At 47.1% G+C, this 23,257-nt stretch overlaps 1 protein-coding gene across 13 annotated transcripts in view; it reads left to right on the forward strand.

The window, feature by feature from the left end:
- Positions 1-7,622: 7,622 nt before the first annotated feature.
- Positions 7,623-23,257, forward strand: part of APBB2 (amyloid beta precursor protein binding family B member 2) — a 323,734-nt gene continuing 308,099 nt past the window's right edge. For 9 of the 13 annotated variants that reach the window (XM_084900691.1, XM_084900689.1, XM_084900679.1 and 6 more), the window contains exon 1: positions 7,624-7,855. The gene's annotated coding sequence lies outside the window, so the exon portion shown is untranslated. Of the gene's footprint in view, positions 7,856-23,257 lie in introns of all 13 variants that reach the window. The other 4 variants (XM_084900686.1, XM_084900684.1, XM_084900687.1 and 1 more) reach the window with 2 other exon arrangements.

Below are 23,257 nucleotides of genomic sequence, written 5' to 3' on the forward strand. Positions count from 1 at the left end.
ATCAACAAGAAATAAAGAATACATTGTCTGAAATAAAAAATATTATACAGAGTCCTAAAAACAGAATGGAAGATTGCAAGAATCAAGTCAAAGATTTGGAACATAAAGAGCCAGAAGATACTCCTCCGCAGAAGCAAGAAGGCAAGAGAATCCAGAAAGTTGAAGATAATGTAAGAAAACTCTGGGACAACTTCAAGCGAACCAACATCAGAATTATGGGGGTCCCAGAAGAAGAGAGAGAGCAAGATATCGAAAACATACTGAAAGAAATAGTGACAGAAAACTTCCCCCACCTGGTGAAAGAATTAGACTTACAAGTCCAGGAAGCACACAGAAATCCACACAAAAGGAATCCAAAGAAGACCACACCAAGACAAATCATAATTAAAATTTCAAGAGCAAAAGACAAAGAGAGAATATTAAAAGCAGGAAGAGCAAAGCAGGTAGTTACCTATAAAGGAGCACCTATACGATTGTCAGCTGATTTCTCAACAGAAACCATGCAGGCCAAACGGGAATGGCAAGAAATATTCAAGGTGATGAATAGTAAGAACCTACAGCCAAAAATAATCTACCCAGCAAAGTTATCACTCAGAATCGAAGGCCAGATAAAGAGCTTCACCAATAAAAAAAAGCTAAAGGAGTTCATCACCACCAAACCAGAATTATATGAATTGCTGAAGGGGGTTCTTTTGGAAGAGAAAGTAAATAAAAATAAAAACTATGAACAACAAATACATAACTATCAACAAGTGAATCTAAAAACCAAAAAAATCAAAAAAAATCTGATGAACAATATTAACTGTTGAATATAATAGAATCAGAGGTATGGAAGGGGAGTGAACTGACGATTCTTGGGGAAAAGGGAAGATGGGGATGTGGGAAGAGACTGAACATAAACTGTGCACCTATGGATGAGGACAATGATGGGTAGGGAAAGGGCAGAGGGTGGGGTGGGAACCTGGTGGACGGGAGCAACGGAGGGGGGGGAAAAAGAGGAACATCTGTAATAATATGAACAATAAAGATTTAAAATAAAATAAAATAAAATAACCTATAAAAAAATTAAAAAAAAAAAAAAAGATGGCCAGTGTGTGAAATAAGGTCTTATACCAAGCCCGTATCTTTCCAAGATAGTATTCCACACTCTGGTCCTAATTTTAGTTTGGAAAAGTGGGGCTGGAACTTAGGGGAAAGGTAGAGCTGGAAACGTGGTCCTCTCAGAAAAAATAATGGCAAAAAGTGAAGAGAGGTCACCTTATACTATTGAGATAAAGCAGCAGCATCCCATACATTTTCTGCAGGGATGGAAATGCTTTGCACTTGTAATGTCCAATACAGTACCTATCAGCCCATGTGGCTATTCACACATTGTGTAATGCCACTGTTCTTGAGCCAGCATCTGGAAGGGTTTGGGAATCTGGAGAAGTCGCTGTGTGTAAATAATTAGAGTCCAGAAATGAAATATAATTTTGGAAGGTATTTGGGGAGCCAGAGAAGATTTAGCTAAAGTAACTAAGTTCTCCCTTGTGTCAGGACCCCTTGCTTTTTATTAACACAAACTTCCCTAAGGCAAAATAGATATACATCAAAGACCAGAGTTTAGTATTCAGAATCCATTGTCAGGTTGGAAGAATTGCCTACAACTGTTCAAGCCCTTTGCACAGTAGGAGGCAATAACATGTAGATTGAAATGCCCTCAGCTATCTGACAGCAAGCAATCATCTATGCAAATCTTTAGGTGTGGGAAATGCTCTCAGCCATCTCCAGATGATTCAGCCCTGCTGACATGCTCGAATTGGCTTCTGGCAATTGTGGACCAGTAGCTTTATTGCTAGCTTTGTCCAGTGGCCAGATAAGTTTCTATTGAATAAGTAAAAAAAAAAAAAAAAAAAAGTTTTATGTAAATGTTAAAGGCTTTAAAATTAAATACCCATTGCATTTTGAAGTTATTTATTATATATTCTTATAAGCTAATATCTTTTTAAAGAATTCTCATGATTGGCCACAAGCCTTAGAACAGGAAACACGAGAATTCTTGTGATTCGTCTACAATGTGTTACGTACTTGAAATGTGGCTAATTTGACTGAGGAACTGAAATTTTAATTAATTTAACATTAAGTACATATGGTTGGTTAGGGTTAGAGAATCCAGCCAGACATGGAGAAAGTCCATCAGAGGGAGGGAGGCCTTGCTGGTACCCCTGAAACATCACTAAATATTTGATCATCTGCCTCACATCTGTGAGGTAAGATTGGCCCCAAGTTTGGGGACCACAATTAGGAAGGTTTTTGTTTTTGTTTTTCCTAATGTGTATAACAAAATAATTTTTACCAAGTCTTATCTTTGGCAGGAGAGTCAGTATAATATTTTACTTCCTTTCTTATATGAGATAAAAATCACAATCATTTTTTTCTCTATTTACATTTTAAAAAGAATGTGTGTGTGCGCGCGTGTGTATAGAATATTAACAGCTCAAGCTCCAGGCAAACACCCGGGTTCAAGTCCCAGGTCTGCCATTGAATGTGTTGTGTTTTGAGTTAGTTCTTATTCTCCAACTTCACTTTCACAAATGTAAAATAGACTTCACAATAGTATCTTACTCATAGTTGTAAAGATTAAGTTAAGTAGCCTATGTAAAACACTTAGTGTCTGGCACATGCTAACCAACTCAGTAACAGGTAGCTATTCTGTAACTTGTAACTTGTGATGAGCTTGTACTTTGCACCTCTGTATTCTGATACTTACTTGACTCTATTTTTGTATAAGTAAAGGTATTCTCCCAGGTCTCCACATGTTAGAACATTCCAAAAGGAAGTACACATTCAACAAGATAAAAAGGTAGAGAGAGTTTGTCTGTGGAATCTAATGAATAAAATAAACTGGTGAACAAAATAGATCCAGAGAGACAGAAGCATGGAACAGACCGAGAAGTTCAGAGGGAAGGAGGGGGTGAGGGGGGTAGGGGCATTTGGGGGGTAGAGGATGGAGGAGCATTCGGGTGAGGGAGGAAGAGATTAACCAAAGACCTTATATACATATATACATAACCAATGGACACAGGCAATAGTGTGGTGAAGGCCTGGGAAGGATGGGTGTGGGGTAGAGGGGATCACAGCGGGAGGGTGTGGGGGGAGAACATTTGTAATACTTTCAACAATAAAGATACATTTTTTTTGAAAAGTTGCTGAAACCGGTTTGGCTCAGTGAAAAGAGCGTCAGCCTGCGGACTGAAAGGTCCCAGGTTCGATTCTGATCAAGGGCATTGGTTGCGGGCACATCCCCAGTGGAGAGTGTGCAGGAGGCAACTGATCAATGTTTCTCTCTCATCAGTGTTTCTGGCTCTCTATCCCTCTCTTTCCTCTCTGTAAAAAAATCAATAAAATATGTAAAAATGAAAATAAAAGAAACGTTATCTTATTGTAGCATATGTTTTGCAGTTATATTTGTATTTCACTTTGATTTCTATTTTGTTGAAGAGTTTAAATCAGTACAATGGCAGATCATAACCCTGCTATTTTGTTGTGATTATCATTAAAATTCCCTTGGTTTTACCTCAGAGAGTTCATACACCACATGATCAAGCAAAAATACTGGAGACTCTAAGTTTTGACTCAAAAGATTCCTTGATGTGTTGAGGTTCTGAAGAATCTCATACTACTTTAATTGAAATATTTAATGCGTGGTCTCTGACTATCTTAGAAGTGGTTGGGTAGATCAAGGACTACTTAAAGAGCAATGACTTCAGAAGTTGGAACAAGTAATTGGATCCCTTCTGTTGCCATTGATTGATTTTGTACTTTGTATTCTCTGGATGGAATAAACAGCACTGTAATAGATAAGTCTTGCATTTTGTGCAGTATTTGTGCAAAGAGCACAAACATGTTTTTTCATTAGACTGAGGTGTCAAGAAATCTGGGTGCAAGTGCTAGGTCTGCCATTGACTTATCTGTTAAGTAAGGAAATGTCATTTACCTCTTTGGACCTCTGAGAGATGACGTCCTCTGTAAAGTATGTTGACTCAGACTTAATTCTAGATTCACCTCCTAAAAATCCTTCCAACCCACATTTCTTGAATCTGCCTTTTTCCTTTTCCCTTTGGCCTTAACGGTCTTCCCGAGGTAGACCTTAATTTGTACTTTCATGCTTTTATAAACATGCTCTTTGGAATACTCTTGGAATATATAATTTCCTTGGCGAATAACTCATTGGTGAGTCAGCATGAAGGAAAAAACCCACTCACAAGAGAGATCAAAATTGCATGAGGTGGAGACACGAGAAATGATTTTCTTTGTAAACTGAAATTATGAGATACAGAGAAACCAATTACTTATTTATACAATGAGTGCATGGTGGCAGGCTTTATGTAGCAGAGCTAAGGAGCTGCTATTTATTTAGCAAGACGGAGTCCTCTCTATACTGCTTCAAAACTGCTATTACTATAAATGTTCCTTTCAGAGAGGGAGAAGGAAAATGCATTGGGAAGTGGACAGGAAGAAAATAAGGAAGAAGGAAGGAAGGAGGAAAGGAAGGAAGGAGGGAGAAAGAAAGGAAGGGAGGAAAGGCAGGAAGGAAGGAATGAGGAAAAGGAGAAAAGGAAGGAAGGAAGGAAGGAAGGAAGGAAGGAAGGAAGGAAGGAAGGAAGGAAGGAGGAAATGAAGGAGGGAAGAAAGGGAAGGAGGGAGGAAGGAAGGAAGGAAAAAGTGAGGGAAGGAAGGAGAAAGGAAGGGAGGAAGGAAGGGAGGAAGGGAGGAGGAAAGAAAGGAAAGAGGAAAGGAAGAAGGGAGGGAAGGAGGAAGGACCAGTAGGTTAAAAGCCCTGCCTCCACTCCACTCCAACCCCCGCCCATCTTCTGGGGAAATGCACGATCCCCGGAATTTCCTCCAGTTGCAGCCCCGCTGCTCGGTGGCCGCATCCTCATCACTATGAGGGCGGCCAGGGGTTTGCTTCCCCAGGCGGTGATTTCCCAGCTCCTCCGGCCGGCCCACAGTGGGACGCCGAAGGTCGGCCCCCGTCCCAGGCGAAATCGGGGGCCTGGACAGCCTGGTACTCGAGCGGGGGCTGCGAACGGCTGGAAGCGTTTCCCGGGGGAGCCGAGGCCGCGCCGCTTCCGGGAGGCTGATTGCATCAGGTGTGGAGCGGCGCTCCGGCCCAACCTGGCGGCCACTGCGCCTGCGCGGCCGCCGCCCGCCCCGCCCCGCCCGCACTCCAGCGCGGGTTTTCCTCCCGGTCCGCGGGGCGCGCCAGAGGGGGTGCGCCCGAGCGCCCCGGGACCCCGAAGAGGGGCTGGCGGAGCGGGACTCCCGGGAACCGCGGGAGCTTTAGGGTTGGAGGAATGGAGTGCTGGGTAGAGGACCTGCCGGGAAGGTCCTATCGGCTCCCGACGGACGAGTGGTCGGGGCTAATTTCCTCACCTCGTTGGGGCTAGAATTAGAAGTCTTTCCAGCTCCAAGCCTGCATTTTTGTAAAGTGGGTTACATTTCCCAAAGTGGGCTTTTCACCCACTGTCCATGGTCCACAGGTTCGATAGGCGGGTCTTGGGGTGCAGAGACCCAGCCCCAGGGGTGGGCACTTCCATAGATTTCCAGGTGCAGGCAGGGGCGACCTGAGGGCTGGCCTCCAGATGGGTCTGAGGGAAATTGTGCAAAAGCCAGCTTTTCACAAGGCAGCTTCCCCTCACCATTCCTTCCTTCCAACCCCATTGTGCGTCAGTGTCAGGGTCCCACGACATACTCTTTTATACAGAGTAAATGTCCCTCTGGCACTCTCCACGTTGAAATGACATTTTTGTTGTTGTTAATCCTCACCCAAGGATATTTTTCCATTGATCTTAATATATATATATATATATATATATGTATGTATATGTATATATATATATATATACACATACATATATATATATATTAGAATATATATATAATTGGTTTTAGAGAAGAGGAAGAGAGAAAGAGAGAGAGAAACATCAATAATGAGCTGAAACCGGTTTGGCTCAGTGTATGTAGAGCTTCGGCCGGTGGACTGAAAGGTCCCAGGTTCAATTTTGGTCAAGGGCATGTATCTCGAGGGCATGTACCTTGGTTGTGGGCACATCCCCAGTGGGGGGTGTACAGGAGGCAGCTGATCGATGTTTCTAACTCTATCCTTCTCCCTTCCTCTCTGTAAAAAAAATAAAATAAAACAAAATAAAATATATTTAAAAAGAAAGAAACATCAATAATGAGAATCATTGATTGGTTGCCTCTTGCACACCCCACACTGAGGATCCAGTCAGCGAACCAGGCATGCGCCCTGATGGGAATCGAACCCTGGCCTCCTGGTTCATAGGTAGGCACTCAACCACTGAGCCACACCCACTGGGTTTCATTGATCTTTTAGAGAGTGTGGAAGACAGAGGAAAAGCCAGAGAGAAACACATTGATTGGTTGCCTTCTGCATGCACCCCAACCAGGGCCCTGGCTGGGGAGGACTCTGCAACTAGGGAACATGCCTTTACCAGAATCGAACCCAGAAACCTGATTCTTTGATGGATGTGTCTGTCCACCGAGCTGGACTGTGAGCTCTATGAAGGCAGTGCCTGAGCTTTTTTACTCATTGCAATCCCAGGATTGTGGATCCTCAATAAATTCACAATGTTTGGAGGAATAAAGTAATTCCTGCTCCAACCATGTAGAGTCCTCCCTTGTAGCATTAGGGCCAGCTGGTGTGAATTTGTTATTTGAGGAAGGAGTACATTCTGAGACCAGCAGCACCTGGGAGCTAGTTAGATCTATAGATCCGTGGGACCCACCCCTCCTACCCACGGAGACTCTGGGAGTGAGGCCCAGCAATGCTTCCATAAACTCTGCAGGCGATTCTGACTCAGGCTCAGGTTTGACAGCCACTGACCGCACGGGAAAAGAGCAATCCCAAGGATGCTTTGGGGGGTGGCACTCCCAATCTCTGGGCCGAGCACTGGTGACCACTTACAGCGTGTCGGTTCTACCTCGCTTGTCTGCTTACAGTTGCATTAAAGGTAATTTTCCTGGTGGTGAAAAGGAAATGATGCTTTCCCCTTCCTGCAGGTGTGCTTCTCCCTGCGGTGCTCTTGCTGTGATTTTCACCTCCAGGAATGGTGTGCGTGTGCGTGTGCGTGTGCGTGTGCGTGTGCGTGTGCGTGTGTGTGTGTGTGTGTGGCATATGCCTAGGGCTCTGGATAAGGAGGCAGAAGGAAGGACGTGTCTCGCTTCCAAGTTGCATCTGAGAGGGTGTGGGCAGCTCTCCTCTGGGGACATTTCCCCGTTATAGGGGAACGCAGACGTGTAGGAGGGAAAAAGACGAGCTAAGGATAAGGTTACCCAACTGCTCTCTGCGGACAGAGAGCCAGGCCACGCGGATGAGGTATCCGGCTGCTCCCTGCCTAACTCCCTGCATATGGGTGTCCACATCCTAGGCCCCACACCGCCTCCTTCAACCCTTTTCCCAGACCATGGATGCGGGGACGGCGCGTCCCGGAGGCCCCCGCAGCATCAGCCTGCAGAGGTCGCCCTAGGAGCGCGGCCCGCCCCCTCCTCCGCGGCCCCCGCCCCCGGCCCCGCCTCGATCCCCCCGCGGCCCCCGCCGGCCCGGCCCCGCCAGCCTCTCCCCGCGCAGCCGCCGCCAAAGCCCGGAGAAGTGGAATGCCGCCGCCGCTGCCGGCGCGGGCCCGGCGGAGCGCACTGGGCATGCTCAGTCGCCGCGGCCGTCCTGACCGCAAGTAGGAAGCTCGCGCGCTGCGCCCGCCGCCGACCCGATCCGGGCGCTCCGCGGAGGAGGGCGCGACTGGAGCGCAGCCGCCGGGCGCCGGAGCCGAGGCGAGGACCGCGCGCACCCCCGGTGAGCCCCGCTTTCCTGCTCGCGTTCGCCCCGGACCCCGCGGCGGCCCGGGGGTGCTGGGGAGACACCCGGGCAGCAGCTGCCTGCGTGCGGCGAGTGGCCGGCTGCGCGCAGTCCCGGTGGCGGCGGCGGCTCCTCTGCTCCCGGATGGATCCCCAGGATCCCGGGACCGCGCGGCCGCCGCCGCCCGCCCCGCCGCGGCCACAGCTGCAGCAGCTGCCGCCACATCTGCAGCGGCGCCCGCTGCGGACTCCCGTGCGCCCTGCGCCCTGCGCCCGGCGCCGCAGGGCCGGGTGGCGTGGTGACTGCGGGCTCACTCCTGGACACGCATCCCGATTCCTGCTTTGCTTTCCGGCGCCCTCTTCCCCTCGGCAGCCCCGGCCTGGCAGGGCCTGGGGCGGGCGGCGGAGACAGGCTGGGAGGGGGTGCGCCGGCGGGGAGAAGTGAGGGTGGGCGCCGGCGGGGAAGCGCGCACACCCCCTACCCCTGGCACCACCGGCCTCCGGTGCGCGGCGGGGCTCTCCCTGCCAGGGAGTTGGAGAAGGGGCTGGCTTCTCGGGGAGGTTTAGAGATCCAATGGGGAAAAGTTCATTTTTTTCCTCCTCGGAGGTAAAAGAGCGTTTTAACCAGAAAATGGCTGGGCGAAGGGGATCGAACCTGGAAAGCTGGCCATTGGGTCCCAGAAAGCCCCTCTGCTGCTCGCGGGGCGCGGTGGAGGGCTGGACGCTGGGAATGACATTTGGGTGATGAGACCCTTGCTGGACGGGGGAGGCAGAGGTGCGGAGTCCCATAGAAACCATGAAAGGGGGTCTAGGTGTCTGGTGCAGAGAGAGAGAGAGAGAGAGAGAGAGAGAGAGAGAGCGAGCAGAAAAGTCAGGGGCGAAGGGCCGAGGGAGCATTGGACTTAGAAAAATTTGGAGAATTCACATTTTGAGTTGTGGCCGTTTTGTAGTCAAGTTCTGTGCAGTTTAGAGACACGACTGTCAGAGGTGTTTGGGTGGGATGAGGAGTTGGGGAGAGCCAAGACGGAGAGGTCAGAATCCCTGGGCCCCCGGAGGGCACAGTTTTGTGTGAGAAGTCCCTCAGTCCCTGGCTTTCCACTGTGCCCAGTGACCTCGGTGAAATACCTACAGGATGATGATAAAATGATGCCAGCAGCGGTGTTCAAGAGATGAGGAAACTTTGTGAGGTTGGCATTGGTCTGTCATTTGTTTTTAAAATTTCAATGATTTTATTAAAAAAAAAAAAAAGCAAACAGTGGCATCTTGCTTAGTGGTTCTGGATTTGGGTCTGTTAAATCTTTGATTGATTGATGATTTTTAAAAAATTTTTTTTGCCCTTGCCATGATTTCTATTTCAAATCTTGACCGCCAAAGTCCATGATAATTAAGAGCATCTGAATCCTTGTAGCTGGCCCGAAAGGGAACAGCAGGTAATCCTGGTGAGGGGACTTCCTTACCTCGTAGGTAGCAGCTTTGTTGTATTTTCAGTTTGTAGCTTGAAAGCAATATTGACTCAACACTTGTTTATCATAACTTGCAGAATCCTAGAAATGGCAGTGTTTTGAAAGGATGACATTTGTCAGAAGAAGGAGGAACCTCCCCCTGGGGGAAATGCTGGGAGAACACAGGGGGCGGTAGCGTGCAGTGGGCTGTAGGCAGAGCACCAGGCGGGCGGCAGTGGCCCGATTTCTGTTCTGTTCTTTACTCATTGGCCCGAAAAATCACTCAGGGTCTGCACAACCTGGGATGTCTCTAGGTGTTTGCTCAGAAGCTTTGAGAGACGACTCCAAAGTTGAGATTCTTTTCCGGGGAAGGTGTTTATGTTCTATGCTATTCTCTTCCAAAGTATATTTTTAATTACTAGGTAGTAATGGGCCTCCATGGAGCCAGCACAGTCCTGCTTTCTGAAACTTTTATATAGTGGAAAAGCTCAGTAAGCTTAAGTGTAAAAGACTGGCGTTTTACATTTAACTCGAGCAGTGTGAGTACCGACTACAGAGTTATTTAGGGAAAGGCCACTAAACATTGCAAGAATCTACATGTACAAAGATAAAATATTTTAAAACTGTTACCCTTTTTATGTCATGTTTAAACTTTTGATGACTGTTTTCTTTTCCTGCTACCAGAGAAGCAATAAACATGAAAATCATGTCTCCCGCCTCATTACAGCAGGAACTAATACTGAAAACTTTGCCATAACATTAGAATAGTGTCATGTTGATTTCCCTGAATTCAGGATATCTAAATTTGTTTTTAAGAAAACTCAGTACGCTTCTCTGGGTCTCTGTTTATCCTATCTGTAAAATGTGTCTCTCTCTGCCTTTTTCAGTTATACTTAAAAAATATATATATGTATACATATATATATGTACATATATATATGTGTGTGTATGTGTATGTGTGTGTATATATATATGTGTGTGTGTGTGTGTGTATATATATAAAATATATATATATATTTTTTTACAGGGGGGATGGGAGAGGGATAGAGAGTTAGAAACATTGATGAGGCCGGGACCGGTTTGGCTCAATGGATAGAGCGTCGGCTTGGGGACTGAAGGGTCCCGGGTTCTATTCCAGTCAAGGGCATGTACCTTGGTTGCGGGTATATCCCCAGTAGGGGGTGTGCAAGAGGCAGCTGATCGATGATTCTCATCGATGTTTCTAACTCTCTATCTCTCTCCCTTTCTCTCTGTATAAAAATCAATAAAATATATTAAAAAAAAAAAAAGAAACATTGATGAGAGAGAAACATCCATCAGCTAGCTGCCTCCTGCACACCCCCTACTGGGGATGTGCCCGTAACCAAGGTACATGCCCTTGACCGGAGTCGAACCTGGGACCCTTCAGTCTGCAGTCCGATGCTCTGTCCACTGAGCCAAACTGGTTAGGGCTTCAGTTACACTTTTAAAATAAAATAAAATAAAATAAAATAAGATACCATGATGATAAAGTATTACCTTACATTTTCCAGGAGTGGAAGACAGACTTTTAGGAAAGTAAAGTAAGAAGGTAATTTCTACTTACGTGGGTGATACTTAATGTTTCTCACCCTGGGTGAAGGAAACAAGCATTTGTTCAAAGCTTACTATGTGTCAAGTCTGTTAGTCAGCTCCTTACATCGATGATCTAATGCAGCGGTCGCCAACCTTTCGGACCTCACGGACCGCCAGTGGCCCCCGGACCACCGGTTGGTGACCGCTGCTCCAAAGGTTTCCTTAAACCAGCGGTCGCCAACCTTTCGGACCTCATGGACCACCAGTTGGCGACTGCTGGTCTAATGTGTCAGTATCTTTGACATCAATGTCAAAGGTGACTTGAGGCCAGAACCAGTTTGGCTCAGTGGATAGAGCGTCGGCCTGCGGACTGAAAGGTCCTGGGTTTGATTCTGGTCAAGGGCATGTACCTTGGTTTCCAGCACATCCCCAGAGGGGAGTGTGCAGGAGGCAGCTGATCGATGTCTCTCTCATCAATGTTTCTGACTTTCTGTCCCTCTACCTTCCTCTCTGTAAAAAAATCAATAAAAAAAAATATATATATTTTTTTAAAAAATGTGACTTGGGGAAGTCAGTACATTCCTCTGGGCCTCTGTTTTTCCTATCTGTAAAATGTGGCAGTTGCCACAGAATGCACACCTGGATGTCTGTTGGGTTCTTTTTGTCACAGTCCAAGGCTCTGATATAGCCATTAGAGGAGAGGGGACTTCAGTTAAAGTGTTAGACAAAGCCGACTTTGTGTTTCACTGAGTCTGGCCTGTCCGGCTTTGTCAAATGCCCTTCTTAATCCCTTTTAGTTTAGTTTTTTTTTTAAAAAAATATATATTTTACTGATTTTTTACAGAGAGGAAGAGAGAGGGATAGAGAGTTAGAAACACTGATGAGAGAGAAACATCAATCAGCTGCCTCCTGCATACCCTCTACTGGGGATGTGCCTGCAACCAAGGTACATGCCCTTGCCCGGAATCGAACCTGGGACCTTTCAGTCCTCAGGCCATAGCTCTATCCACAGAGCCAAACCGGTTTCGGCTACTCCCTTTTAGTTTTTGTTAGAGAAAGATTGTCCTAAAATTAACTTTTTGTGCCTCTACCAAGACCAGGTAGGAAATAAAATGATGGTTAGGTTTGGGTAAAGCACATTGGGTATTTAAAACTTCTATGGTCTCTTCTGAGGAGAGACACAACTCTTGGCCATGCTGAGGAAGAAGCCTCCCTGGGGGCTGCAGAGGAGGGTGTCCTGCGCCCTGGTGGCCAGGGCCCACCCACATGACATTTTGGCAAGCTTTCCCATGTCCCTGCCCGCGACCAGAGATGCAGCCCTTGGTGTCTGGCTTACAGTGATCCTCTCGTGTTAACACCGTCACTGGGTTGGGTCGGTGTTCGTGGTCAGCTGCTGCGGTGGCAGGAGCAGTGGCTGTAGAAATGTGCCCATGCGTTGTTGGCAAGATCATGAACTTTTTTATTATTATTTTATTTGGCAAGCTACGATGATGGGACAGAGAGCGAAGAAAACCGATCCCATTTGGTGTTTTTAGTGCCCTTTGCTTTCAAGGTGCTCACAAAACTCAGCCTCATTAACCTTTAAGTGAGGGAGGTAAGGAGAAGCCAGAGTCGTCATCAGCATTTAAGTAATCTATACCAATAAAAGGGTAATATGCTAATTAGACCGGGTCCACCTGCCATCTTCCAGGTGTCTGACTTCTTCCTGGACAAAGATATGGTTATGGGGGCCGAGGCAGAGGCAGTTAGGGGTGATCGGGCTGGCAGGGGAGGGCACTTGGGGGCGAGATCAGGCCTGCAGGGGAGAGCAGTTGGGGGTAAGATAGGCTGACAGAGGAGGGCTGTTGGGGGTGAGATCAGGTTGGCAGGGGAGAGCAGTTAAGGGCGATCAGGCCAGAAGGGAGGCAAGGTAGGGGGGATCAGGCAGGCAGGGGCCAAGGTAGGGGGGATCAGGCTGGTAGGGGGGCAAGGTAGGGGCGATCAGGCTGGCAGGCAAAAGAGTTAGGGGCATTCAGGCAGGCAGGCAGGCAGGCCGGAAACTGGTTAGGAGCCAGTCATCCCAGATTCCAAGAGGGATGTCTGTCCACAGGGATCAGGCCTAAACCAGCAGTCAGACATCCCCCAAGTGGTCCCAGATAGAGAGGGTGCAGGCAGGGCTGAGAACTCTCCCCCCGCTTAGGTGCACAAATTTCGTGCACTGGGCCTCCAGTTGATAACAAATGGACAGTGCACCTGGAGCTTCTGATCATAACCAGGCTCCAGAGGTTACTGGGCTTCACTAGGAAAGGAGCAGTCCCTCTAGGCACTAGATGAGAGCTGGAAGAGAGGAAGGACAGGGAGGGCAGAGAGTCAAATCATCACCACTTGGCACAAAGTAAGAAGTCTGAATCAGTATCAGAGGGTGTAGAGTTACAGGAGAAACTCCCTTTCTCTGTAATCTTATTGCTATCATATGTGAATCTTACCCAGTCTTCTAAGCATTGAAGCAATGCTAGGACAGACATTGTTTTCACCATCAGGAGACAAGTCCCAATGTATAATTTATTGATATATAAAATATACAGTTTTATATGGATAAAGAGGGGAAAAGAGCATGAAAAAAAAATGGAGTTATGATTAAAGTTTTTCTGTATGTATTAATGATTTGGTAGTGGTTATAAACGAAGTGAATCATTCTGTCCTTTGCCTTTTACAGACATCTTGCAAAGTTTGGTCTGCTAGGTCAGTGGTCGGCAAACTCATCAGTCTACAGAGCCAAATATCAACAGTATAACGCTTGAAATTTCCTTTGAGAGCCAAATTTTTTAAACTTAAACTTCTTCTTATGCCACTTCTTCAAAGTAGTCTCGCCCAGGCCGTGGTATTTTGTCGAAGAGCCACACTCCAGGAGCCAAAGAGCCGAATGTGGCTCGAGATCCGCAGTTTGCCGATCACGGTGCTAGGCAACAGCTGAGGTTTTTGAAGTGCATCTCTAATGGGGAGTATGCTTTGGGAATGCTTAGAGTGAGAGGAAGAGTGATTTTGTTCTTCCCTAAAAAGTTGAGGAAAAGCATGCAATTTTGGGACTGAGCTAAGTAAGGAGTGTGCACTTCGGAGGGTTTGGTGGGGCTGATCTTGCCGAGCCCCAGAGAGAAGGGAAATGCCCGGGATGAATAAGGAAGGCGTGGTGTTACCGGCGGTGTGGGATGCAGCATTTGCACAGCCACTGCTCATTGAATCAGAGCTGAGGTTCTATCCAATTTAAAATAACTGAGTGTCTGCTGTGTGCAAACCACCATGCTAGGCCCGCTGTCATTGTCTGCTGGTGAGTTTTAGCTGTCCTTATCAAAATGATACTGATGGTGACTCTTTCACTGTATTCAAATGAGAAAATATGGCCTTGTCTCTGAGATTATACTCTTCAGATTTGGGGGTACGGTTTTTACTTTTTTAAAAAATTTTTTAAATGAATTGATGGGCATATTTTTCGTTGGCAGCTTAATGGCCCATGAAATTGATAAGTCTGGGAATCCAGGCCTGAGATGTGGACAGCGCTGCCCTCAGGATCAAGTTGAGGAGTGGAGGCCAGGTCAAACCGGAGCCTGTGGGTGGGCTTGATGGGGCCTCTGGGCCTTCCAGGAATGTAGTCACTGGTACAGACCCAAGATCCTGGGAATTGAGGAGAAACTAATTTTGAAAGTGCTCTGGGAACCAGCGTACTGTTTTTGAATTATAGCCTAAGAATGACAAGGAAAGTGCCAAGATGAAACATGAGGGTCTGAGGGAGCAGAAGGGACTGGTGACTGAAATGGGAATTTTAGCGGGCCTCGCAGTGATGGATCTCGATGTTTGTTTCTTTGCATGCAGGCCTCTTTCTGCCAAAACAGCACGCTTTAGCGATTGGGGGTCGGTGATTCTAGGAAATAGGACCACGAGTTGTGTAATAGGCAGCTTGGTTTGGACCTCCAGGGCAAGCCTTGATGACTCTCTAGAGGAAACTTGAGAATCATTTGCTCATGGAATTGCAAAACTTAAATTACTTGTGAGTTTTAAATAGTAGCTTATGAAAATAATGTCCTACTGATAATATTTAAGAAATCGGTGCTTAGTGCCCTGGCCAGTGTGGCTTAGCTGGTTGGCGCATCACCCCGTGTACCAAAGGGTCATGGGTTCAATTCCCCTTCAGGGCACATACCCAAGTTCAGGTTCAATCCCCAGGGGGGCGCATGTGGGAAGCAAATGTTTGGCGTTTCTCCCTTCCTCTCTCTAAAACCAATAAAAAACATATCCTCAGGTGAAGATTTAAAAAGAACCTGTGTTTAGTGATACCTGGATCTCACTGGTCATAATAATATATTATTCTTATTCTTATTCTTGTGGAGCTCTTATTTTATACTAAGTGCTATATAGTTGATACCCATTTTAATTCTTACAAAACATTGAGATACTGCACCCATTTTAGAGATAAGGAAACTGAGGGTTTTTGTTGTTGTTTTTTTTACTAAAGACTGCACAGTGAACCATGATGCTTTACCTGGAATTGTGGTCAGTGCAGAAGAGTGCATGGAATGCCGAGGGACTGACAAGATGAAGCAGTAGCATTTATTGATGAACTCAGGGTTACGGATGTGCCTGAGGCTCTACACTGTAGTCTACAGGAAACATTTCACTTAGTTTTTTGGGCTACCTCCTTCTCATTTCCCCTGTTATAGGTGAGGAATCCTTGGCTCTGAAGAGGTAAAGGACTTTGCCAGGCCTAACAAGGCCTGTGTTCTTCTTTTCGGCTCACCATGAAACCTTTCTAAATTCACCGTTTTCATAATGAACGTTCATCCAAATCTTCATATTTCCTCCAAATTATGGCCCCATTGTGTATGTCTTTCATCTGAACACACATTTGGGCTGTAGGGAAACCCAGCTATAACTACTGAATATGTGTGGGAAACTTGGGGTTGCTGTGTTGAACTCTCTGGGCAGATTCCAGGCTAGAATGTTTCTGACTTGTTGTCAGGTACCGAGTGTGAGGCCATGTTGAGATGACAGGAGCTTCTGGTGACCGGAAAAAGATGGTGGAGGATGTCAGCCCCGTGGCTGACTTGAGGCTTCGGGCTGCTGGAGGGGTGGGTCTGGAGAGAGGACCCGCGCACCAGGTGACAGGGCCTCTCCTTGGGAGCATCCGACGTGCTCCTGGGTACTTTACCTTCTGCTCTTCATTTGGTTTCCCAAGTAGACTTTTTAAAAAATATATTTTATTGATTTTTTTTTTTTTTACAGAGAGGAAGAGAGAGGGATAGAGAGTTAGAAACATCGATGAGAGAGAATCATCGATCAGCCGCCTCCTGCACACCCCCTACTGGGGATGTGCCCGCAACCAAGGTATTTACCCTTGACCGGAATCGAACCCTGGACCCCTCAGTCTGCAGACCAATGCTCTATCCACTGAGTCAAACCAGTTTTGGCCCAAGTAGACTTTTGTCCTGGGCCAGACAGGCAGTGGACCTGCCACACTGAGCATCGTAATTCTCAGGGCAGCACTTGTCAGAGGAGGTGAACGAATTGCAATTTCCTTAGCATGAGTTAGGTCTCTTGAGTCGATTTGTTCCTCAGGGACCGACTACAACTAAATGTTTAATATAATAGGCATGGCCCGGCTCATAGTGAACTTGGTGGGGGTATAGGTACTTCACAAGCGCTGATTCTACCTCAGATTCTTCTAAGGCTCTGGCCAGAACCTCCAATCCTCAGGAACCAAGTTCTGTTTCCTCATGCCTTTTTCAGATCCCTCGTGAAGACAGCGCTTCCTTCATGTAGTGACACCCCGAAGCCTCAGTGTCACCGGTCCATGCCTTTGTTCAGCACATGCTGAGGGGGCACAAGCTTAGTGCCTGGTGCTGTGTGAGGTTCAGGAAGACGGGAGGAAGGCAGCAGGGCACTAGTCGTAAGGTGCTGCCCAGGTCTAGGCCTCAGAGAGACTGTGTGGTTGTAGGGAATGGAGAGAAGGAGGCCGCCCATGCAGCTGGAGTAAGGGGGCCTCTCAGGGTAGGAGCCGGGGCAAGGGACTCCTGGTATAAACCCCTACTGGAGAAAAACCTCCAGCGGTCTTCTTCTCCATCTTTTCTCCACTCAGTACAACTGTGGTAGGCTGTTTCTTCTACCTAGCCTAGCCACTCTTTCTATAAGGGGCCTGCCACATCTCTGTAACAGGGATCACCAAAGGGGGCAGTTTTGCTCTCCGTATGGCAATGTCTGGTGCCATTTTTGATTGTCCTGGGACAAGTCACTTTTGCCTATGGAACGAGTACTACTGTCATATAGTGAGTAGAGGCCAGGGATGCTGCTACACAGTTTAACAGTGCATGCAGAGGCCAGCCCGATGTGGACGGTGGAAGTAGGATCTGGAGGTGAAAAGCCAGTACAGTTCCAGTACTGCTCTGCAGTTGAATCACCATGGTTCTTAGGATTAGAATTTCCTTATTAGCATGAGTTAGGACAATGGAATTCTACTTAGACAACAGAATTCACAGTGCCCTGGTTTCCTCATCCGTAAGTAGAAGTACTAATGGTTCCTCTAATGTGGATAGGAGAAATTCATGAATTAATATATTATACATAAATAATACCGGGCATGAAGTAAGGCCTTAACCTTTATTTTATTTATTTAAAAATATATATTTTATTGATTTTTTTACAGAGAGGAAGGGAGAGAGAGAGTTAGAAACATCGATGAGAGTCATCGATCAGCTGCCTCTTGTACGCCCCTTACTGGGGATGTGCCCGCAACCAAGGCACATGCCCTTGACCGGAATCCAACCCGGGACCCTTCAGTCTACAGGCTGATGCTCTATCCACTGAGCCAAACCAGTTTAGGCAACCTTTATTTTTAGTTTTAAGAAAAAACTTCAACCTTTGACTCCTAAAGAGCTGGAGTTTGGAGACTCCAGGACAGTGAGCTTCAGTGTAAAAATTGGCCAGTTTTGTTTCTCTGGTTCCTTTTTGTCCAGGGGTCTTATTTTCACCTCTTGATTCTAGGACTTTGGGTAACTTTGCCTTTCCTTCCTCCCCTCCCCCGTGGGACCCAAATCTGTGTCCTTGACGAACCTCCCCTCAAAGGGCTGTGCATTTCTGATTTTCCTTAGCTTGGTCTATTTTGGGGATAGTGAGAAAACAGGAAGCAGGTCAGGGAGATGCTGCCTTCCTTCCTGATTGTCACAGCTCCTTTCTCTGTAAGATGCTGGGCAGGGTTGAGAGGCAGGTGGTGTAGTGCCTGCTTAGAGACTCTTCCTGCTACGCCCACCAGCTCCACCCCCACGTTAGGTGCCTGCTGCTTCCAAAATACCCTGTAATTGGGTCACAACATTATCTGCCTGCTCGAAATCATCTCTAAAAATCAAAGCAAAGGCGTAGACCGTCTCCGCGGGGTATGAAATGTCTCCATCCTCTACGGCGAGGCTTTGCAGGTTGTTCTGAGAGTGAAAGATAGCAAGCTTCCTGCCTCAAATAGGCGGCCGTTTCTCTGGGCCTACGCCCCTGTCTTACTTCACTTTCAGAAGCGCTCCAGCTAAGGTCCTTTCTGACTTGCCCCAGGAAGATGCGTTTGTGCACTTGACCCAACCTGTCAGATTTACTGTTGAATTTCCCTAACATAATTGACGTGAAAAGATTTCCATCCAGTGGTTTGGACGGTAGCAACGGGCTAGAGGAAAATAAAGGAGTGTTGTTGTTACAGCTTTGTAAGTCCTTCCCCATGACCCGGGCATCTCCCCCTGGAATGAGAGCCGTGGCCTCTCCGTGGCCTCTCCATGGCCGCCTCCTGGCTTGTCCAGCTTCATTCATTCAGTTTGGCTTGCCAGGATGCTGGGCGGGCACTCTTCCAAACGCTGTCCGTGGATACTGACCAGAATGGAGACTGACCAGGATGGCCACTGCCCCTGCCTGCTGGGAGCTGTTCGTCTGTGGGGAAGGACTGACAGCCAAAGAACCAACTACGGTGACAGGGGATGGATGTGGGCTTCCGGGAGAAGGACTCAGTGCTTCCCTGGCCCGCAGTTGCCCTGGCTGGCTGTGGAGGGTGTACTGGGGAGGGCTCCACAGGGAAAGGGTGCTCCATCCATCCCACAGGGTGCCTGGCGCCCCATCTCTGCGTGAGGCACCCCTGACTCCGCTCCCTCTTGGAGCCCTGCTGTTTGTTTGTTTGTTTCCTTCCTCTTCTTCTTCTTCTTCTTCTTCTTCTTCTTCTTCTTCTTCTTCTTCTTCTTCTTCTTCTTCTCCTCTTTTTAAAAAAATATATTTTTATTGATTTTTTTACACAGAGGAAGAGAGAGGGATAGGGAGTTAGAAACATCGGTGAGAGAGAAACATCGATGAGAGAGAAACATCGATCAGCTGCCTCCTGCACACTCCCCACTGGGGATGTGCCTGTAACCAAGGTACATGCCCATGACCGGAATCCTTAACTGGGACCCTTCAGTCCGCAGGCCGATGCTCTGTCCACTGAGCCAAACTGGTTTTGCCGGAGCCCTGCTGTTTCGCCTCTTACTCTCCATCTGACCGCTCTTGGCTCTCACCTTAGCGTGGGCAGCTGCCTTCTCTGTGGCCTCTCTGTGTTGGTTTTCTCCGCTGCCTCCACGGTGAAAACTTCTGCAGGTCTCGGACGCCCACCCCACCCTTCTCGGGTTCCTTGCCCTCCTCGGGGTGACGTCCCAGCTCCCTGGGGCCACACCTGACACCCTTCGTGACCTGCCGCGTTCTCCGGCCCAGGAGCTCAGCTTGAGTCACGCTGTTCTTACAACACGCCGGGTTTTCTGTGGCCTTCAGGCGTGTATCTGTGCTGCCTGCAGCCACTCTGTCTGTGTGCGCTTCGCCGGCTCGGCTTTTGTTCCTCCTTCAGGAAGCAGCTTACTCATCATCCACTCAGTGTGTGTCAGGATGACTCCAGGGCTTGTTAAAACACACATGGCCGGCCCCACCTTCGGAGTTTCTGGTTCCATAGGTCTACGGGGGTGGCCAGAGGAACGTTTGCACTTCTCATAATGTCCCCGGCGATGCTGCTGAGACCTCACCTGGGAGAGCACTGGGGCTCTGCAGAGGGCGACTCGGTCTGCTGGCTCCCACCGAGAGCCCCTCCCACCCACTTGTGCCGCTGCCTTCCTTCCCTGGCTCTTTTCTGGTCTATATGCTGCTGCGGGGATGCCCTGTGGCTTCTTCATCTTTGTGTTTCCAGTGCTTAAGAAGCCCTGGGTGCTTGCCCTAACCGGTTTGGCTCAGTGGATAGAGCGTCGGTCTGTGACTGAAAGGTCCCAGGTTCAATTCTGGTCAGGGGCCTGTAGCTTGGTTGCGAGCGCATCCCTAGTGTGAGGTGTGCGGGAGGCAGCTGATCGATGTTTCTATCCCTCTCTATTCCTCTCTGTAAAAAAATCAATAAAATATATTTAAAAATAAAAAGAAGTCCTGGGTGCTCAATAAATATTTGTCAAAGAACGGATATGTGAACGAAAAGGAATTTTGCCATCCGAGGCTTTAATAAATATGCCCCAGGACATTTTCAGCAGCTGGTTTTCCTGAGCAAGCGGTCACCCCCCAGTTATGATGATGTAGTCTTAGAGCAGGATCTTAACGAGGCCAGTATGAGTTTGGTTAACATAAGAGTCTTGACGTTGTGGTTTTATGTCCAGATTCCAGAAAGGTCTAGGGGAGGAGCTCACTGTAAACCCATTGTTTCTGGAATGGCTCAAAAATATATACAGTTTTAAAATTTTGTAGTGGCTCAGTCTGAAAATAGGTGTTAAAAAGAAATGCAGATGTCATTTAATTTAGTAACCATATCATAAGCATGGTCGCTTTGTTTGAAATAATAAATCATATTGAACTGAAATGAAATGTAACCAGATGTATAAGTAATCATTTCTCCAAGCCAATGGGAGGTAGAGCTAGAATATTTCATTTACTTATTCATTCTGCATATGTTGATTGAGCACCTACTATGTGCCAGGAGGCCCCAGGGATATGGCAATGAGTTGAACACTCTTTGCTGTCTTTGTGGAAGGTGTGGTGACAAAAATAGAGATGGGTGGTGTGATACAAAATACCTAGTGGGCTCCTTGGATCAAGTGGCCTGAGTGGGTAGCTATTAGTTTGTGTTCTGAGTGGCATAGTGATGTTCATGTTGAGATGATGACATGGAGAGGAGTCATTTCAGGCCAAGGGAATGGTATAGAGCAGCAGTTGCCAACCTTTCGGACCTCATGGACCACCAGTGGTCCACAGACTACTGGTTGGCAACTGATGGTATAGAGGTTTAAAAAAAAAAAAAAAAAAAAAAATATATATATATATATATATATATATATATATATATATATATATATATTTAACCCTTTGCACTCCGAACCATTCTGGACATTGGCTACCAGCTACTCGACGCTAACGGCGGAAACGTGCGTTGAAATAACTCAATTCCCCGTAATCACTAATAAACTGCAATGTCCCCTGAGAGGGGACATCCGAGTGATATGCTAGAATTCCGATGTCCCCTGAGAGGGGACAGCGGAGTGCAAAGGGATATATATATATATATATATATATATATATATATATATATATATATATATTTAGAGAGTGAGAGGAAGGAGGAGAGAGAAAGAGAGAAGAGAGAGACATTGATATGTTGTTCTACTTATGCATTCATTGGTTGATTCTGGTATATACCCTGACTGGGGATCAAGCCCACAATCTCGGAAGGACACTCAACTACTTGAGCTACCCAGCCAAGGCCAGAGGCTTTGTGAACATTGTAGAAGACTGCAGGACCTTCGGCAGAGACAGGATTTCTCAAGTTGGTTTAAAAATATATATATTTATTGATTTCAGAGAGGAAAAGAGGAGAGAGAGAGACATCTATGATGAGAAAGAATCATTGATCGGCTGCCTCGTGCACAACCCCCAACGGGGGATTGAGTTCCCAACCTGAGCATATGCCCTGACTGGGAATCGAACCAGGACCTCCTGGTTCATAGTCAAAGCTCAACCACTGAGTCACACTGGATGGGCCTCATGTTGGTTTTCCTTGTGCCTTGTGTCCAGTTGGTCTGTCCCACCGACTTGGATCCAGAGGTCAATGGCATGTATAGTCCGGGAGATTACTGCTCATTTGCCTGAGGAAAGAGCTGGCTGCAGTGCCACCTGGCACCCAAGCCAGTTTTGTACATGCTTTGTTTGCAGTTAATTTAGTGAAGAGTGGGTTTTGACTTGAATTGTTCAAATGATGACTTCATCCTATCTTCTTTTTGGTATTGAGACATAGCCTTGGATGTCAGCTGTCCCCAAGTAGACATAGGGAGAGAGGAGTAACCTATTTGAGTTGCTGAGGGTAAGCATTAGGTATGAGAGAATAAACTTGGGCTTAGACTTGGTTAACATGTCTGACATTTTAAAAAAATATATTTTATTGATTTTTTTTTTTTTACAGAGAGGAAGAGAGAGGGATAGAGAGTTAGAAACATCGATGGGAGAGAATCATTGATCAACTGCCTCTTGCACACCCCCTAATGGGGATGTGCCCGCAACCAAAATACATGCCCTTGACTGGGATCGAACCCGGGACCGACGCTCTATCCACTGAGCCAAACCGGTTTCGGCCATGTATGACATTTTTGCTGACATTTTGGCATCTTGATCCCAACTTAAAAATACTGACTTTTAGATTTCCTTTTGGTTGAAGTATCTTTAGTTTTGGTGCTCCCTGAAGACAGAGCTGATGGTCTCTTTTCTCTGATAGTCTTTATGGTTCTAGTTTGGCACGGCAAACCGGGAAAGAGAAAAGGTATGGAAGCTCACGAAAAATAGGAGAGGAGGCCCTATCCTGCGCTTCTGATATATATTTTATGCCTGGGGCAGTCTCCAGAAAGATGCTGGGGACTTTCTTAAGAAGAGGATTAAAAGAAACCCAAAAATAGCCCCTCACCCAGGAAGGGAACCAGGCCTGGGGTGTTAGGGAGAATTCAGTGTGGCATCCCCAGGACTCCTTGCAGTTCTGTGCACTTGGACTCTAAATTTGGAATGATTGGTCCTTTTGGGTCCCCCTCGTTGGGGCGCTCTGACTTCATGGTGCTGTGCTCTCCCTAAACGAGACAGGGAATTTGGTATGAACAGTGGGGATGTTGGACACCGTTCCTGAGGACAGAGTCTGTATGAATTCAACCATCTCGTGCCCTCACGTCGGGGGCGGAAACTCCAGTGTTGAAGTGAAGTGGGCTCCAGTGATTTGAGCAGAAAACGTATGAGCAGCGGTGCAACCAAAGTCACATACACTGCTCTTCCTCAGGAGACTTAGCAATTGGGTCAGTGTCATTTTCTAAAAATGTCTCTTTTTCCAGGACTCGAGATTATTCCTACTAAAATAAATAAAGGAAGTCTTGCATTCCATCAAC

Source organism: Pipistrellus hanaki (assembly GCF_964339955.1).
Source record: "Pipistrellus hanaki genome assembly, chromosome: 1".
In the NCBI taxonomy this organism is placed as follows: domain Eukaryota; kingdom Metazoa; phylum Chordata; class Mammalia; order Chiroptera; family Vespertilionidae; genus Pipistrellus; species Pipistrellus hanaki.